Source organism: Macadamia integrifolia, unplaced genomic scaffold (genome assembly GCF_013358625.1).
Source record: "Macadamia integrifolia cultivar HAES 741 unplaced genomic scaffold, SCU_Mint_v3 scaffold3078, whole genome shotgun sequence".
In the NCBI taxonomy this organism is placed as follows: domain Eukaryota; kingdom Viridiplantae; phylum Streptophyta; class Magnoliopsida; order Proteales; family Proteaceae; genus Macadamia; species Macadamia integrifolia.
The window spans coordinates 14,138-29,807 of NW_024869185.1; the positions used below are offsets into that span (position 1 = coordinate 14,138).

The 15,670-nt window shown below is 42.5% G+C and overlaps 1 long non-coding RNA gene across 1 annotated transcript; it reads right to left on the reverse strand.

Annotated features, from left to right (window-relative positions):
- Nucleotides 1-2,274: 2,274 nt before the first annotated feature.
- LOC122067714 lies at nucleotides 2,275-4,254 on the reverse strand. The gene is made up of 3 exons (XR_006136830.1): nucleotides 4,116-4,254; nucleotides 3,866-3,961; nucleotides 2,275-2,493 (listed from the first exon to the last, which is right to left on the reverse strand). It is a non-coding gene; the product is annotated as an uncharacterized LOC122067714 (long non-coding RNA).
- Nucleotides 4,255-15,670: the final 11,416 nt, after the last annotated feature.

Genomic DNA, 15,670 nt, shown 5'->3' on the forward strand with positions numbered 1-15,670 from the left:
GAGAAAAACTTCCAAGGCTAAAAAAAGAGAGGTGGGGTCTAGTTCTTCAGCCCATCTCTATCTAGGGAATGGGAGCACCCATCCGACTATGATGATATGGCCTTCCTCAGTGTGAGAGTTGCATCATTGTGGAGTACTTTCCGCTCACTACCTGTGATGTTGGAAAAATAGGTGATTGTGGAGCACTTTCTTGCATTCACCTCATGGATAGGTTTTCTGCCCTTGATTGGGAGTCTATCCTCAACATTGAGTGACCATGCTACAAGGGCTTGGTGAGGAGGTTCTACTACAACCTGAAGGCCACGGAAGAGGGGGAGTTCGCCATAATCAGTATGGTGAAGGGTGTAGAGATCATCCTTACTGTAGATCGATTGGCGGAGATTTTAGGGATCTCTTTAGAGGGTATTCCCTACTACAGTCCTCCCAGGACCAGCAGCATAGGCCCACTGATGAGCCAAGACATGCAGGAGCACATCTATAAGGTGATTAGTGTTCACGAGCAAGGCCTGCATCCGAGTTGGACTTTTCCCCTGAGGGTAGGGTATTTGCTAGGTTGGTGCAGTTCAACCTAGCTCCTAGGAGTGGTCATTGGAATCAGGTAGGTTTCATGCCTACCTACCTAGCTACTTGCTTGCTAACTGCCCTTGAGGGTAATGTACCTAGACTATGCCTTCCCAACTTCATACTGAGGTCTATACATTATCATACCTTGCATCCCGAGGATGCCAGCCTACCCTATGGCAGAGCTTTCCCAAGGGACAAGTTCTCTGTAAGGAATTTGAGGCAGATGAACCTACGTGCCTTGATGGTAGAGCCTCAGGTAGCCGAGGAGCAGGGTAAAGATGACGGGGACTATTTCCCGTATCAGGAGGAGGGTTTCCAGGGGATACCTGATCAAGAGGATATCAAAGAGGAAGAGGTTTTGGAGGAGGTGCCTTTGGATACTAGGGTGGCAGATCCAGCTTTTCCTAAAGCTGGGGGTTCTAGATCATCTAGAGCTAGTCGCCCAGATATCCTTAGTGCTTCTGGCACACAGGCCTCAGCTCCCCCACCTACCGGAGAGGCATCTGTCCTATAGGACCTACTATCAGAGTTAAGGACCTTGAGGGAAGGCCAAGCTGAGCTCAGAGTTTAGCTTGGAGAGAGTGCGGCTAGGGAGCAGGAGTTTCTTATGAGAGTGGATGAGAACACCAGTAGAGAGCTCTAGATGTGGAGACAGTTTAGAGAGATGGAGTCCAGATTTCAGCGACTCACCTAGGATATGTACCACTCTTCTAGGGTGATCTTTGCTAATGTTTGATGCCTACAAAAGAGAGTGATGCACCTCTATGATCGATTCACTAATTGGGACACGCGTCTCGGGATTGACTCTCAAGTTCACTTAGGAGAGCCTTTCAATGTCTCTAGCGATAACTTTGACTAGTGTTTTAGGCTGATGGCCTATCCTCTTCTGACCTTGTACCTGTCATTCTTACTTGACTTTGTTTTAATTGATAGTCTTAACTATTTTGGATTTCATAGTTGACTTTTATACTTTATTGACATGATCAAACTAAGTATAGCTTTAAGAAATGATAGCATCTGTCATTCATTTTCTAATTTAATTCATTTGTGTACTTAGAGTTTGAATTGTGACCTTGATAGTAACTATAAATTTCTGAATGGTTTGCTTATATTAAACTTCGTGGTTTGATGGTCCCCGACACGACCACCATATGTTATTATCTTATTATTCTTGTTGTCTATCAGCTTTTATATTTGAAAATTTTTGGTTTTCTCATTTTGTGCCATTATGTTGCCAAAATTTTGTTAAAATTTTCACTACCAAGTAAATTCAATTGTGACAATTTCAAAACTAGTTAACCAGGATTCATTTTATCAATGCATGCATGCTGTGAAATGCAAGAGCTGCAAATTTTACATTTAATTAAGGCTTTTTAAGTTTTCATATGATTTTTATCTTCACCCATCCTAGACCTATTATAGTTTCTATGGGGTCTAAGCAGTATGATGTAGGCAGGTAGAGCATCATGCTCTGATACCACCCTTGTCACACCTGCTCGCACAAAATCGAGCCGGTGATCGAGTTAACACCAGTTAACTCACAAACTTACTAGGATCAACAATGCAGTAACTGTAATACATCATACATCTACTAAACTAAGATAAGACCTGTATTTTTAGCAGAAGACCTGTTCATAATAATACTTGTAATTGTTTCTCAAATACTTAATACCCAAATTGAATAATAAAAGTTACATACATTTGGTCCGAAGGCATGATATATACATAAAAATATAACAATTTAAGCATCAAGTAATCAAAAGGGAGTACATCAAAAAGAATAAAAAAGAATCACTCAGGAGTCACAGCTGCCATGTAGCACATCCTCTCACGTGCAATTGGCACCGTGATCGAACACATCGAGGACCCACCAGTCCTCAAAGGGAAACTCCACGATGGGGCCCGACTCCTGATCTCTAGGCGAGTAACCTACAAAATCACCCAAAAAGAGTTGTGCATGTGGGATGAGCTCACTAACCCAGTAAGTAGAAAGGAAGACCACACAAGAAAAACCATACAAATAGTCACAACACAAATAATCCTATATGCAATTCATTTTAACCCTATTAGCCTAATAACATTACTAGGTCATAGGTTATGTGCTACTCACAACCACAGTATGTGTACACCTCGGGTATAAGCCACGAACCCCATCCCGTAATACGCCCATAGGGTTGTCAGAGAAGGCCCATCATTGGTATCAGAATTTAAATACACACCGACCACTGGTAAATTTAAATGATAAAAAGTAAATGGGTGCCTCCACCCGAAATAAAAGCAGTACAATTGACCCTCTAAATATACCACCGAGGTTACCGACTGTCCTAGCGATCAGCTGTGCGTACTTCTAACCACTACAGGAGTTCAACAACCACAACCCAATGCTTCCTCCCAATGATCCTCCAATAGGTAAACCCCTGTTGGGAAGGGCTATAGTACAAGGGTAAATCACATCCTAGCCACATGCCTCTACATGAGCATAGTACGATTACACAATAGTGCCGCTTCCCATACCACGAGCCACAATGCACTCATTTTTAAGCTGGCTATGGCATCTAATCTAGCATATATATCATGTCCAAATAAAACTCTTCCATCACATACATCAAGACATAAAGTATATTCATCATAAAGCAAAGCATAGCATGTTATGTAAATGCATATATAATGTTTGATATGGCATATGTGATGTCTAGTCTACACACAAGTGATATGATGACATGGCTAGACTAACATATGTTAAGTGATGCATAACATTTTGAAATTAAATTAGAGTCCACTCCCCACTTACTTTTATATGTACACAGTGCTTGTACCCAGTACAAAAAAGATCCGATGTGTGGGTATGCGTATGTTAAGTGTAACCTATCATAAACATAATGGTTTATCATTTCACTATTTTGGGGCCAAAATCATCATGTTTGAAAACTAAAATTAGGTTTAGAATCATAAATGGGGATTACCCATAAAAATTCAGACCAATTATGAGAATTCTGGAAAGATAGGTGGGCTAGAGCCAAAGACAAGCGGGCTATGTAGCCCATCGATTTTAGCCTGTCGGTTAGACCAAAGCCCAAAAGCTGAGTTCTGGGAACTCAGCTGGGCTAAAACCAGAAGACAGATGGGGTAAAAATACCCCCAGTCTTTAAACGAAATTTTTTCCAACCTCATTCCCAAGTTTCCTTTAGTTTAGGAAACTTATTTGGGGACGATCTGGAAACTCAAATCACTTATCTAAGGTCCAATCATGTACCTCAACTTATATCTAAGATCAAATCAAAAGAAAAAGGAAGATTCTTACCTCTTTCTCAAGAACACCAATGAAACCCTAAATTCCACTTCATTTGCTCAAGAACCTCCAAATACTCTAGATCTTCATTAATACTCCTTCCATATCCTTTAAAATCATTATACACACCTTCCATTAGACCTTAGATTTGATTATCCAAGTAGGATTAGCAAAATCCAAGTGGGCTCTTTCCCAAAAATCAAAAAGAGGGTTTAAGAAAAGGGGTTTTCCTAAGAATCCTTGGAATGTGTACAATACCTACCTAAAATCAAAGATCTCGGTGAGTTGATCATTAATCCAAGCTCAAAATACTAAGACCCAGCTCCGGTGAAGCTCTACATTCGATTTTTCTTTATTCTTTCTTCTTCTTCTTTCTCTCTCTTCTTTACTCTCCCTCTGACCAACTAACATTAATGAGGGAAAAGACAATTAATGTCTCCTCTTTTATACCTAGGCCCCCCAAAATATCTTCTAAATCTCAGGTGGGCTATCTTAAGTAGATTAAATCTCAGGTGAGTTATCTCAGGTGGGCTATATCTCAGGTGGGTACATCTCAGGTGGGCTAAATCTCAGGTGGGCTATCTCAGGTGGGTATATCTTAGGTGGGCTTCAATGGGAATAAACTCTCACTTAATATTAGATTATGTTAGTACCCAGAAAAACTAGTACGTACCTTCATTTTTTGTACATAGCCTTGTTATGCGTGCAACTGCAAGGTTTGGGTGCACGTATTACACTTGGTACCCGCTCGGCCATGTCAGGACAACCCAAATTCAAGGTCACCCTTGCTACCATGTTCCATATGGTACCTGTGTTGGTTCTCTTCGGTTCAACCCTTATATGATCAAACCAAGTCATTACGGGTAATTAGACCAGGTTTAGAAAGTAGGGTATCACACAAGGGGTTTGGGAGATCAGTGAGAATGTGTAAATTTTAGTCCCATATCGCCTATAGAGAGATTTCTGGGCTAGTTGATAACGTCTAGCCTGCTTAACATGGCACAACGAGTTTTAAAGCCTTGAGGACCATGGGCCAAAGAGGACAATATTGTGCCAAGGTTAATGGGGCCAGGGCATTACATATTTTTAGAATACTGAAGAAAGGAGATGAAAATTACAAAGAAAACTTCTATTAAGTGCTTAAATTGTGTAGCATTAGACACTTTGCATCCAAGTGTACCAAGGGAAGTTGAATGATTCTAAAGATGAAGAACAACATGATGACATTGACAAAAAGGAAAAGAAAAAGTATGTGCCCAAGAAGAACTACAACTTCAAGGAAAAGGGGTTGATCACAAAGAAGATTTCCACCATATTAGAAGAAGAACTTGAAGATAAGGAAGAAGGACATGAATGTGATCAAATACTCTTTATGACCATTGCAGATGCAACTTCTCTCAAGGAAGTTCAAAATTCAAAAGAAACTGAAAAGGAAGTTGAGGGAGAATATGACTTGGAGGTTGAGATTTATACAATAGTGAAAGATTTTAGAGCAGAAAAGAAAAGAGTCAAATTACTTTAAATTCAATTGGAAGAGACTAAGGAAATAGTGGATCAACTGAAAAATGCCATTGAAGAGGTAAATATCAAACTATCCTCCAAAGAAGAAGAATGCATTTTTCTCAAAGAGCAAATAGACATTCTAAGAGATGAGCTTGATGAGACACATAAAAGAAGATATTTGGAAGTCACCTCACCATCCCCTCCAGTTGAGACTCATAAATCAAAAGACTAAGAAGTAGAATCTCAGTCAACCCAATCATAATATCCATCCTCTAGTAACTCAAAAGGGAATGTGCTGGATGAAATCTTAAACTATCAAGGATCACCTCATATGGAAATAGGCCTTGGTTAAGTGCAAGAAGGACCTACAATAGTTAAGAAAACTACAAGAAAGGGAAATGTAAAAATTCCTGTGGGATTTGTGAGATAAAAGCAAAGAATTCCTACTATAAGAAAAGTGCTAGAGCATAGGACTGATAGAGATCGCTTCACCAAAGTTAGTTCTCAAATGACAAACAATTTCAACAAGAATGGCTTGTAGAGACAAGGTTTTGGAGGATACTATTATGGTTGCAACAACTATAGACATAAGATGTTATAATGCAATCAGACCAGTGGCAGTGATGAGAAAGAATAGATTTGCTCCCTTGGTAGAGAACAATGTTGAATGCTTTAAATGTCATAGATTGGGGCATATTGCTAGCGAGAAATTTTCAAACAATATTTCCTTCACAAAGGCAACTAAGATGAATATGAATAGTAATTTCCCAAGAGAGAGAGGGTTCAAAGAAACCAGATAGAAGTAAGTAGAGAAGCATGAGAGCACATTACTATTATAGAAAAGGTAGTGTGGGTTGAGAAGAGAACAAATAATTCTTTAATTGTGCATTTACCTTTCAAATCTCCCAGTAGACCTCTACATTGGATACTTGACAGTGGATGCTCCACTCACATGACAAGAGATAGGAGTAGGTTTCTAAACTTAACCTCAATTGAAGGTGAAGTGGTTAGATTCGGAAACAATAATGGGGCGAAACTTAAAGGATGAGGCTCAATGATCTTAGACAATGGAAAGATCAAGTCTAACAAGATGTTATATGTTAGTGGCTTAAAACACAATGTCCTTAGTGTAAGTGAAATATATGATAATAGAAATGAAGTCATCTTCACCAAAGAAGATTGTGTTGTCAAGAAAGTTAGAAACAGAAAAATATTTACTTAAGGTGCAAGACTCCAAGAATGTATATGTTTTATCATAATAAGATGATGGTAGGTGTATGATGGGGCAAGATGAAGAAAATCGGATATGGAATAGAAGATTGGAGCACATCAACTTCAAAATTTTGACCGATTTGAGCAGAGAAGCAGCAGCAAGCGATCTTCCAAAGATCAAGATTCCATCAGATCATATTTATGGGCCTTTCCAAATAAGGAGGCAAACCAGAGCAACTTACAAGCTTAAGGAATATTACAAGAGCAAGCCCCTTGATTTGGTTCACATAGATTTGTGTGGGTCCTATGAGGACATAAGCTTTTGGAGGAGAGGGATTGTAATACCCCACTTCTTAAACCTGGTCTGATTACACGGTTGACCTGGTTTAACCATACAGGACCCGAACCGGAGAGAGTTAATACGGGTTCCTTATGGACCATGATGGCAAGGGTGACCTTAATCACCGGCTGGCCAGACAAGTCTGAGCTAGTGCTAGAGGAGACGGGTGTACCCAAGCCACGTACATGCACATATCATAAGGCCATGTACGGATAAAGTAGGTATGTAGCCATATCTTAAGGTGCATACGTATATTTCATCTTATGCCAAGAGTGAGATTCGTGCTGAGGGCCGAATTCTGTCAAAATCCCACTTGTTGGCCAAGTTTTGGCCCTCAGGTGGGCGGTCACAGGTGGGCGCATCCACCCACTTGAGTGACCCACCCATGTGATTACTTAGTTATTTTAGAAAGTATAAATAACATTTATGAGTTTTCATTTTCTCATTTATGTCATTCGGGTGGTTGGTGAAAAGAGTAAAGAGGAGAGAGAAAAGGAAGGAGAAAAGAGAACGGAGAAGAAGGGGAGGAAGAAGAAGTAGGGGAAGGATTTAAGCGACGCTGAGGCTTGATCTTCCCATTCAGATGCTAGAAAAGTGATCTCCAATACGAGATCTACGTTTAGAGGTGAGCAAAGGCTGGGTTCCTTAAACTTTCACCATACCCAAGTAAAACCTTTGATTTGGGTAGAGTTTCTTGAGGTCTTGTAAATCCCCCTTGAGATGATGAATCTAAGGCTTAATAGATGGTTTATATGTTGATTTTGAAGGATTTGAAGAAGTGTTTACAAGGTTGAAGAAGCATTGGTGATTTGAAGTGATTTTGGGGTTTCGAAGGAATTCTTAAGCAAAGAAGGTAAGATGGCTTTCCATTCCTTAAATCTAACCTAGATCTAGGTTAGAACCATCTTATGAGACCTTGAATGTGTGAAGAATGAGTTTGGAAAAGCCCCATTTGATTCCCCTAAGGTTGGGGGAAGTTTGGGAAAAGATGGCATTTCTCGCCAAGACCTGTGGGCCAAACCGGTGGGCCAAATGGCCTGCCTGAGGGCACCCACCTGAGAGGGCAGACCCTCGAACTGGGGGGCCAGACCAGCGGGCCGACCGGTGGGCCGACCTACCCACCGATCAGGACCGATGGGTCTGACTAGTGGGTCATGACAGGTGGGCTGTCCGACCCACCCGAGAGACTCCCAATGTGATTTTTTCGTCCGAATGGGCCCAAAATGGACGTGAGACCTTCTTTTAGGATTCTAAACATGATTTTGTCACCAAATCTTGTTAGTTTTGACCCTAAAGTGGTGAAATGCTAACCCCATTCACTCATGATAGGTTCGCCAAATCTTACGCTTCTCGCACCGGATCTCACCCGTACCAGGCGTGAGTCTTTGTACACTACAGGTAAGTGGGGAGAGGATGTTTGGCCTTATTTTAAGGCTTGTTATACAATTGTATCTAGATTAGCCATGTCATCATGCAAATTATATGTAGCTTAGCCATCTTCACATTATCTTATGCCATGTGTGTTGTGATTATTTTCTCAATATTAAATGATGATGTGCTTATGTGATGAATGTTGACATCATTGTGCATAATGCATTAATAGACTAGATGTCGTAGTCAGCTTGGAAACGAGAGCATTGGTGGCCCGTGAAATGGGACGTGGAGGCACTATGCAATCGTACTTTGTCATATAGGAGCATGCGGTGTAGGATTATTACCTTCCCGTGCTACGACCCTTCCCCATAGGGGTTGAGGTGTTGGGTTACCATTTGGGGGGAAGCAGTGGTCTCGGTTGTCTGGTCACTGTGGCGGTTAGACATATGCCTGACTGGTCATTAGGACAGTCGACAATCCCGGTGGTATATTCAAGAGGGCCAATCGTACTGCTTTTAAATTACTGGAGTCAGCACCTTTAATTTCTGTCATTTACTTTATGTTGAGAGCCGGTGGTCGGCATGTTTTACTTTTCTGAGTACTCACCGTGGGCCTTCTCCGACAGCCCTATAGGCGTATCGCGGGATGGAGTTCGTGGCTCGTACCCGGAGTATACTCGCACTGTGGTTGTAGTAGCACTAAACCAAAGACTTAGTAATGTTGCTTAGGTGGATGTGATTAAAAATGTATTGCATAGCATATAGTGCATATGGTTGTGATTTGTTGTGTGGACTGCTGTGTGGTCCTTCTTTTCGCTTACTGAGCTAGTGAGCTCATCCACGTGTGCACCTCTTTTAGATGATTTTGCAGGTCATCAATCTGAAGAGCATGGGTCGGGCCCCACAGTCGAATTCCCTAAGGAGGATTGGTGGGTCGTTGAAGAATTAGAGCACGACACGGATTACTCGTGCGAGGGCTGTGCTGTGGGACCGCAGTTCTAATATCGAGCTGAGCTCTACCCTTGATACCGAGCTGAGCTCTACATTTTGATACCGAGCTGGGCTCTACCTTTTGATACCGAGCTGAGCTCTACTTCTAATACCGAGTTGAGCTGACTTTGATTTTTGATGATTCCTTTTGTGTACTTGATATGTAAATTGTGTTCTTCTTGTGTAAATATCATGCCTGCGGGCCCACATGTACTTAACTATGTAATTACAATTTAGGTATCAAGTATAATGGGAATATTTACAGGTAAACTAAGTCTTCCACTGAACTGTTGAATACTTTCTTAGTTGTATGTGTGCTGTGGTGGGATACTGTATCAGATGATCCTGGCCGGTTTAGGTTAACCGGTGTTAACCTAGTCACTAGCCCGGTTCTGTGTGAACGGGGTGTGACAATGGTGGTATCAGAGCTTGATGCTCTATTCCCCTCATAGCATACCATTAGACCCCATAGAATCTATAATAGGAAATGAGATTGGGTTAATGTACAATCTTTAAAGAGATAAAAGTCGAAGAAAGAAAGTAATAAAAATGGTTGCATTTAGATATTGCATTCATGGCATGCATTAGAGAAAATGAGAGGTTAATTAATTGAGGTTATAACCCATCGAGTACGAGTTTAATGAAATTTCGGCAGCATAACGGTACAAAACGAGATTTCTAAAAATTTTTCACACAAACACCTGATAAACAACAGATATATATACATCAATAATTATAATTAACAAAAGACACCACAACTAAACTACACAAGTATTCAAATATACAAATTCACCACAAACCACCATCAAAACACATCACCCCACAAATAAGTCCAGTTACAGAGAAAGTACAAAGAATGAGAAAAGAAAGAAAAAAATACAATAAGATCAACAAAATGAAACAGGTGAGAAGCTGGTGTGGACGAGCTAAGTCCTTACTGATCATCGTCATCGTCATCGTCCAATACTACTACGTTCACCTGAGGTCTAGAGTTAACGTTGAGGCAATGGTCGTAGTAGTCAAACCTCGAGTTCACCAGTCATACCTCCCTCTGAAGTCGGCCAAAATCTGCTGAAATGGCATTGGCCGTTGTATCCAAGTCCTGGCCCAGTCAGAGAAAGGAATTCTCCAAAGTAGCCTGCCTCTCCAGGATGCGTTCCTCCCTAGAAGCACTCTCATCCAGTCTTCTTAACAGCTGATCTTGGCCATCCTTCAAAGCCCTCATAGTGGACATCATGCCCTCAAAATCATATGCACCACTCTCAGGTGGTGGGGCTCTATGTTGTGGGCTTGCAGCTCTAGGGAAGCCATGATCAGCACCTCTCGACTCCTGAGGTACCTCCTCAAGGATGTCCTCGTCCACAAAATCCTCCTCCCCACCCTGAGGAACATAGTCCTCATCCTCCTCACTAGACTCCTCCTCCATGGGAACATCGTCCATAGGGGCAGCCCTCCTATCCCTACCTCTCTGAGCTCCTGCTCTCTGAGGTACATCCATAAGAGTGTGGAGACCCATCCTCAAGAGATTTCCCCTATCGAACTTATCTGCTGGAGTCTTCCCCTCCTCACCACTCAGGTCCACCCCAAAGAACTCAAAGATCCTGGTGAGGATCCTGCCATATGAAAATCCTCTGTCCTCGGGGTGTGAAGTATGGTGCTCCATCGTCTTGAGGATGACGCAAGGCAAGCATAAGTGCTCGGTGCCTCCCTCTAAGGCCGTATAGATGCAGTAAGCTAAGAAGGCCGCCATGAAGCCCACCTGGTTTCGATGACCTCCTCTGGGGAGCAAGTTGAAATGGACCAATCGGGCAAACACACGAACCTCCGGGAAGAATGATGTCTCAAAATCTGGACGCGCACTGCTGCCACAGATGGTCTCATAGATGTGGTCCGGTGTCTCCAAACTCATGAACGGGCCCATGGGCTTACTCCTGGGAGGACTATAGAAATGGTGCCCAGCTGAAGAGATACCCAAAATACTAGCCAGGGTGTCCACGGTCAGCTGAATGTCCACCCCCTTCACCATACTGATTATAGCATACTCCCCGTACTGGTAGGAAACCTCCAAGTTGCAGTAGAATCTACGAACCAACTGCTCGTAGCATGGACGGTCTATGTGGAGGATAGACTGCCAGCCCAGTGCTGTGAACCTCTCCTGAAGCTGAACCTTATGGAAGTCGTCAACTACCACAGTCTTCTCCATCATTACAGACCTCTTCAGGAAGGCCTGCCAGTTGGTTGTTGCCTCTGAACAGCAGAAGGGCTCCTCATCATAGTTGGAAGAATCGATAGGGGCAGGTCCAGGTCGCCCTGTGCGAGGGGCTGGAGAACTAGTCCCCACACTCTTCCATTTGGAAGTGGTGGTCTTACGCCGAGTTCCAGAGGATGCGGGCTCTTTGCCTTTGTGAGAAGACATCCTGGCAAGAAAACAGGAAAAAGGGTTGAGTAAGGAAAAAGGAGTAACAAAGGGAATAATAGATGGGTGAGTAGTAAGAGGAAGCCCCAAAACCCAATTCTCGCAAAACAGAAAATGTGACAAGTGAGGAGTGATAAAAAGCCTATGAATGAAATGCCTGGCCAGTGACAAGATAGAGATTATGGAAAAACAACAATGTGACGGAAAGGACATATATATAGCATGGAAAGTAAAGAATGATAGAAAAAAAGTCCCAATTCTCATTGTGCAAGTTCAATCTAAGGAAGAAAAAAAAGAAAAGACCCACAATAGAGTGAAGCATGAAGCTTACATGTTCATGGATGAACAACCATTATTCTACAATTTAGAATAAAAAAAAAAAAAACATCTACTATTATGATATTGAGGTGAAAGAGAATCAAAGAAACCCAACACAGAGATGGATGTTCATAGGAAGAAATGGGATTTCAAGCATAAGGGACTTTCCATGATCTCTACAACATGTTAAGTGCAAAGTAAACATAATGCATTGCATTTGAGTTATTAATTGGGAAGAAAAGGGCAGAAATTGAAGAAATCCCCAAATTTGAGAAAACTAGGGCACAGTTAGGGTTTCTCTCAAAAATTGAGAAGTAAATCCTTAAACTAGAAATAAATCACAAGGGAAACATCACATTTTCATGGAAACACTGTTCTATGGAAAGAAACGCGGGAAAAGAACCTAGATTAAAGACTACACATGAGATCTACCCCCCAAGTACAAGTTCTGAGAAGAAAATGAGGAAGAAACTTACTTGTAAGTGGAGGAGTTGAATCTTCCCAAAAGCGCCGGATCGTTGAGTGAGATCGCGAGTGGAAGCGTCAAGAAGCTCTCAAAAATCGCCTGAGGGAGAGAGAGAGAGAGTGAGGAAGAAATGTGCGAACAAGGAAGAACAGGGGCTTAAATGACCTGTTCGAAATTTCTGCTCGGGTAGGACCGGCAGGCCTATCGGCGGGCCAACCTGCCCGCCGGTGGCAGCCTGCCGATTGAGAGAAAACTTGAAAAAAAATGGGGTTGTTAATATTATTATGATTATTATTAATATAATTATTATTATTATTATTCTTATAATAATATGTTATGGTTAAGTGAGACCATTGTCATACTTGCTAAAGCACTAGCCCTGTATTTTTGGAATTAAGTTGCGGTTAGTTACAAACTATCATACACTATAATACCCTGCATGTTGGCCTATAATTATGTGCAGATATCAATTCTATAGTGTTTAACCAATGTGGTGTATGATATGTTCCAGGTACAGGGATATGATGGTACGTACTAGATCCGGTAGCAATGCACGAGGTACCTCGCGAGGTCCTCGTCCGGTCGGTCGGCCATCGAATCCCAGAAGGTCCCACTCTGTGGGGCAAACCTCACTTCCACAACCTCTAGAGACCTTTGGTCAGGGTGGGGTACAAGAGGACCCACCTATGACTGCACTTCCGAACCCTCCACCGGTTATTACTCCGGGGGATGTTGCTACCATAATTCAGCAGTCACAATAGGCTTTCCAGCAAAAAATGCTTCAGCAACAGCAAGCATTTATGATTTCTATTCAGCAACAATTGGACCTTTCTCAATCAGGTCAACCTCCCTGGATACTTACTCCACAGGACCCACCTGTAGGGTCTGGAACGGGGCCACAAGTGGGAGGTACACCTCCAATTCCACCATTTAGTATTCTTCCATATGTGGTGCCCCCTCCATACCCTTACTATCCAGCTTATGCTCCTAATTACCAGCCGACGAATAATACGTCAAAGGTAGTGGAGTCATTCAAGAGAAACTTGCCACCTGTATTCTCTAAGGTGGGGAGGGATCCAGGAGCTGGAGAAAATATTTGAGGTGATTGAGTGCACAGATGCACAGAAACTCATTTGTGCGGGGTTACAACTCAAGAGGAGGCCAACTCTTGGTGGCAAGCCTCTAAGCCCATATTGTTGGCCGCCCATCCGGAACCCACCTGGGAACAGTTCAAGGAGTTGTTCTTGGACAATCATTACCCACGCAGCTTCAGAGACCGCAAGGAAACGGAATTTATGGCCTTAACTCAAGGAGGTAAGACTATCCTTGAGTATCAGCAGCAGTTTGAGAGCTTATTCCATTTCGCCCCTAGGCATATGAGGACAGCTGAAGAAAAGGCTGTAAGATTTCTGAAGGGCCTAAAGGCATCCATTGGGTCTATACTTGAGGTCTTAGACTTGACCGACTATGGCCAGATTGTGCAGAAGGCCAAGACCATGGAGGATAAGCAGAAGGGAGAACAATCCCTCACACCTGGACTGTGGAAGAGAACAAATTCATTTTCGGATATGGGCAACTCCTCCAAGGCATACCGTGGGTCATACAGTTTTGGGTCTACATATAAGCAGCCTTATAGGCCATCTGGCTATCCTCCTCGACCGGCTGGTGGTTTGGGCTCTGCATCCTTCCGCCCAAACACTAGTGCAGTACCTACAGTTCCAAGGCCGCCCCGACCTCCATCTTCAACGGGTCAAGTGCAGAGGGGCCCCGCCCCAGCTTCAGCATCTCAGATCCGTTGCTTTAACTGTCATTCCTATGGACACTATGCAAAAGACTGTCGGGTCAGACCAGCCTTGCCCTCCAGTCAGCCCTCTGCGTACCGACCTCCCTTAACACAGGGGAATCAACTGCAGGGAAGGATGTATGCCCTATCAGGTGAGGAAGCTGAGACCAGCACAGAAGTGGTAGCAGGTACATTTTAAATTTAAGAATTTCCTTATAATAAATATTGATGACCTGTTGAAATTGTATGCATTGTTACACTAGGTGTCCTATCTATATCGGTCATACTAGCCTATGTTTTATTCGATTCAGGAGCTACACATTCATTCGTATCTAGGAGATTTGCTGAGAAACTTGGCATGTTACCCAGGACCCTAGATCATGGGATGATTGTTAGTATGCCTACTTGTAAAGTTACACAGTTGAAGGAGGTGTATGGGCCGTGCCCAGTGGAGATCAGTGGGAAGAAATTAGAGGCACAACTCATTAAGTTCAATATGCAGAATTTCGATGTTATGCTGGGCATGGATTTTTGTCAGCTCATCGAGCTAATGTGATGTGTGCTGAAAATCTGATTAGCGTGATAGATGACGAAGGAAGAGAATTGGTATACCGCGCAGATAAAATGAAACGGGTGAGAAAGGTCCTCGTCTTTGCCCTTCAAGCGGTAAAATTGTTGGAGAGTGGATGTCAGGGCTACTTAGCATCGGTACTTGATGTTGATGCAAGGATTACACCTCTAGAAGAGGTAAAGGTGGTTAAAGAGTTTCCCGACGTCTTCCCAGATGATCTGATGCATTTACCACCTGATAGATTGGAGTTTGCCATAGATTTGACTCCTGGAGCAGCTCCAGTATCTAAGGCTCCATACAGGATGGCACCAGCTGAATTGAAGGCGTTGCAGATGCAATTGCAAGAATTATTGGAAAATGGGTTTATTAGCCCAAGTGTTTCACCATGGGGTGCCCCAGTATTGTTTGTCAAGAAGAAGGATGGCAGTTTGCGTATGTGCATTGATTACCAGGAATTGAATAAGCTTACCATTAAGAATCGGTATCCATTGCCACGCATTGATGATTTATTTGACCAACTGCAGGGTGCCAAGGTATTTTCAAAGATAGACCTTAGATCAGGCTATTATCAACTCAAGATAAAGAGCAGCGACATACCCAAGACAACATTCAGGACTCGGTATGGTCACTATGAGTTCCTAGTGTTATCTTTTGGGTTAACCAATACACCGGCAGCATTCATGGATTTAATGAATCAAGTATTTCATGATGTCCTTGATAAATAGGTAATTATTTTTATTGATGACATCTTGATCTACTCCAAGACAGAAGAGGAGCACACTCAACACTTGAGAATGGTGTTACAGAGGTTGAGAGAACAACAATTGTTTGCCAAATAAAATAAA